This window comes from Oncorhynchus keta, chromosome 7, assembly GCF_023373465.1.
Source record: "Oncorhynchus keta strain PuntledgeMale-10-30-2019 chromosome 7, Oket_V2, whole genome shotgun sequence".
Classification (NCBI taxonomy): domain Eukaryota; kingdom Metazoa; phylum Chordata; class Actinopteri; order Salmoniformes; family Salmonidae; genus Oncorhynchus; species Oncorhynchus keta.
In genome coordinates, this window is record NC_068427.1 from 8,094,433 (window position 1) to 8,098,539 (window position 4,107).

The 4,107-nt window shown below is 40.2% G+C and overlaps 1 long non-coding RNA gene across 1 annotated transcript; it reads right to left on the bottom strand.

Moving 5' to 3' along the window:
- Positions 1–913: 913 nt before the first annotated feature.
- LOC118386467 (uncharacterized) lies at positions 914–3,775 on the bottom strand. Its single transcript, XR_004826218.2, has 3 exons — positions 3,746–3,775; positions 3,516–3,619; positions 914–3,336 (listed from the first exon to the last, which is right to left on the bottom strand). It is a non-coding gene; the product is annotated as an uncharacterized LOC118386467 (long non-coding RNA).
- Between the last annotated feature and the right edge of the window lie 332 nt (positions 3,776–4,107).

Genomic DNA, 4,107 nt, shown 5'->3' on the forward strand with positions numbered 1-4,107 from the left:
CATGTTGGAAATCGCAAATTCAACAATGAGCGTTTGCAAAGCAATCAGTGGCCTGCTATTCAGTGGAGTGGATTTTGTTGTCCAAGTCTGGGTTTAAGGGTCTCTTAAAATGATAAACATTCAACATTGGCCAAGCTGTCAATCCAGCATGACTTCTGTCACTTTCAAAAGAACTGGAAACTCGGAACTGGGAAATCTCAGACTTAAGTGAGTTCAAGACAACTTGGAACTCTGGAAAAAAATGAGCTCCGACTGGGAAAATACGTTTTGAATGGTCATCCAACTCTGAATTCCAAGTCGGGAACTCTGGCATCTTTTTAGAGATCTGACCTGAGGATCACTGATGTCATGATTCAACCTTGTTTTTCCCCCAAAATGTCCGGTTGTCTTGAAAGCACCATAAATCCAGAGAATGCCAGACTTTGATGACAAAATTTGCTCACGAAGGACCGCTATTCAACCTTCCTGTTCAAGTGACACCAACACAACAAAGTGAGTCCAAAAATGTATTTTATGTTGCTGCATAAATTCTGTAATATGCCAGGGAGATATGTATTCTGTAGCTAAGAATGTAATACTAAGTCTATGTTGTGTAACCTGTTAGTAGCCCATGTGCCTCACCCTAATAATTTGGTCCCTTTCCCCTTTTCAAAAGTAGCCTACTGTTCTGACTTGGTGGTGCACATGTAGTCAATAGCCTGTTTTAGAGAAATGTCATCATTGAATATTGTAAGAGCTTTCATTGTCTGCTTATGTGCCCCTTTTATTTATCCTACGGTTCTGACTTGGTGAACAGGGAAAATACTGTAGAAACGGACCATGTTCTGATTTATGTCGCTGTACGTTTCAAAAGTGCTGATCCAATAGTTATATTGACTACGTCTGTCCTAGCTCGCTCATTAATGTCTTAATCGAAATTATGGCTTGCCTCTTGTCCGCTTGTTGTCCCCTTATGCCATAGTCTGTACATCTCAATTGTCAGTAGAAACCACATTTGTTTAAGCAAGTCAGTCATATCAGCTGTTTTTTAAAAATGCAGTAAATGAGGCTGAATGAACTGTTTTGCTACCAGACAAGGCTCCGCTGATAGCCAGGTGTAGCAGTGGCAAGGATTCACTCCAAGGTGCTGAAAAGAAACCTCAGCAGTTGGTACAGCTTTATGTAGGCCCTATGCCACTGGCAAGGATGAATAGATTGTTATTGTTTATATGGCTTTGCCGGTTAAAATAAACATAGAGAAAGGGCCATTTAGAATGAAACAGTAACAAAACCAGGACAAGAAATTGGATTTATTACAATATGGCTGGGAGTTAATCACACAATCACATGCATGTAGGCTATACAGTGCTTGACGTGGGCAGGAGCAAATACCAACACCTAACATGTTCAACTGCTTGAGTGCCTGCACCTCCTATATAATATTACAGGTTTTGTGGAGCTCCTGCACCTAAATATAAACAGTAGACATACGAAAGAGTACTGTGGGCATAGTGTATGCATCTTGTTTTTTTATTTGTTTTGTGGCACTGCAACTTCTAGCCCTCACCCATCCTCACCTCTCTCCCTCTACATGTGAGATGGATAGATTGTGGCCTTAGCCAATCATGTAGTAGCCATAAACCTCACCCTTGTGCATCCCCTGATCAATAACGGTTTCTAGGTTCCTATTGGTCAGTTAGCCCATTCTCTTACAAGGGTACTCCCATGCTCTTATATGCCTCCTTCCCAGTGGTATCCTTGTGAGAGCGTGGTTGGATTTATGGCTTTGGGGTGCATGCATAAAAGTCAGTTCGCTATTTGTTATAGACCAAATCAGAAAATCGTTAACATAGCTGTTCTGGTAGTTCCGGGTTGCAAGCGTCGCAAAGCTGGACTTGAGAAAGCACAGGAATGCATACGAAACTATGTGCAGACCACCACCGGACTAGCTAGATTATCTACTGAATAATTCATATGTTTTCTAAGATTTCGATAAAAATCATCAACACTACTTACTCTATTGTTATTGAGCCTTAATTTGTTTAAGGTTGGTAGCTAGATAGCTAGTTTGCTTTGTTCATGGAGGAAACAATTGCTAGCTACAAAGCTACAGTGGTTGCAGCTGACCTATATGCTAGCCAAAGCCACATATGTTTTTCTAAATACATAGCTAGCTAGTTCTCTCATATAAAAATAGCAACAATTATCTCACAGTATTTTAACTTATCCAATTTTCACCCACCGGCACTGTGCAGCATGCATCAGGGTTCGTACAGACAGTGGCAAGTCAAATTCAAGGACTTTTCAAGGATTTAGTCATTTGAGTAGTGATGAGCAGAGTTTTGGGACATGCCTACACATTTCCAATTTGCATTACTCTAACTTAAGGACTGTTTTTATTGGGCATTTGGGAATCTACTATTTAATAGCTACGAAAAAGTGTCTTGCTTCCGGCTGGCAGCTTTAGTGTCGCCGGTCGGGAGAAGGGCGGGTGGGCTGTGTGGAAAACGGCATGTGAACAGCAGGAACACTGCTGCCGCTTGATAAAGTGGAATATCGCGGGCGCAAAAATTATCGTTATTGCCAAAAAAGCTTTGGGGGACCTTGCAGAGAAAAAGTCACATAATGTAGAACTGGCGCCAGCCCAGGATGCAACGTTGTGTCTTTCCCCTTCATGTGGCTCTTCAGGACCGATTCACCCATTCTCGCAATGCCAAAGTCTGACACATTTTTTGGCACCTTACACAGTGTGGGTTGGTTGGGTAGAGTGATGTAGTTGTAAAAAAGATGGGTAAACTATACTGAACATAAATATAAGGCTCAAAGTAAAAGTGTTGGTCCCATCTTTCACGAGCTAAAATAAAAGATCCCAAAAATGTTCCAGGGTTGAATCTACATTTGCCCGGCATTTTAGCTATCGATTTGACGTTTGGCGGCACCTAACAAGTCCACTTCTCTAGCAACCTAACCGATAGAACCAGGTTTAGTGGAAGGATGAAATAGGATGAATTTACTTATCAAAATGTAAATCTCAATGAAAACATTGATTTTTTACTAGTAAATGTTTGCTTGTTTTCTTTGTCAACAATGGTATAAGTGGAATAAACGCCTCCGATCTATACATGATCTGGAACTAATAAACAAGTACCAAGTTGTCCATTATTTCCAGACAATGTGCAAAGAATCCGTGTTTATCCCGTACATGTATGTATGTCTCTCTGGGTCTATCCTCCATGTTCTTGCTGTTTTCCTTTCTGCCTCCGTCTCTGTGTGGTGCAAGCTGTAGCCACCTTATGACAAACGTACCCGTCTCTCCATCTGTAGCCTGGGATGTGAAAGTATTTCACCTGACAGTACCTATGAAAATATGAAAAAAAGAGCAAAAGAAGTAGTAACAACAATTAGTCCGAATTTGACGCCACACAAACATCCTAGAAATCACACTCCGGACCTCAAATGGGAATCACATCAACACAACACAATAACCACAGAGGTTTTCAATTTCAACACTGAGCCAAACAGATATAGAGATGTACCTGTTGTAGCACCACCGTGTGGTCAATCTGAATGTGCTTGCATACAGTTAATTCGGAAAGTTTTCAGGCCCCTTCACTTTTTCCTCATTTTGTTATATTACAGTCTTTTTCAAAAATATATGAAATACATTTTTTACTCATTAATCGACACACAATACCACATAATGACAAAGTGAAAACAGGTTTTTAGAAAAGTTTGCGAATTAATAGAAAATAAAAAACTGAAATACCTTATTTACATAGTATTCGGACCCTTTGCTATGAGACTCAAAATTGAGCTCAGGTGCATCCTGTTTCCATTGATCATCCTTGAGATGTTTCTACAACTTGATTGGAATCCACCTGTGGTAAATTCATTTAATTGGACCTGATTTGGAAAGGCAAATCTGTCTATATAAGGTCCCACAGTCAGGGACGCAAACTGATGAGGGCCCAAAAAGGTGTCACATCTTTTTTGCACAATATACTTACAGGACTAAGTATGGACACACCTACTCATTTAAGGGTTATTCTTTATTTACACTGTTTTCTACATTGTAGACATCAAAACTATGAAATAACACATGGAATATGGAATCATGTAGTAACCAAA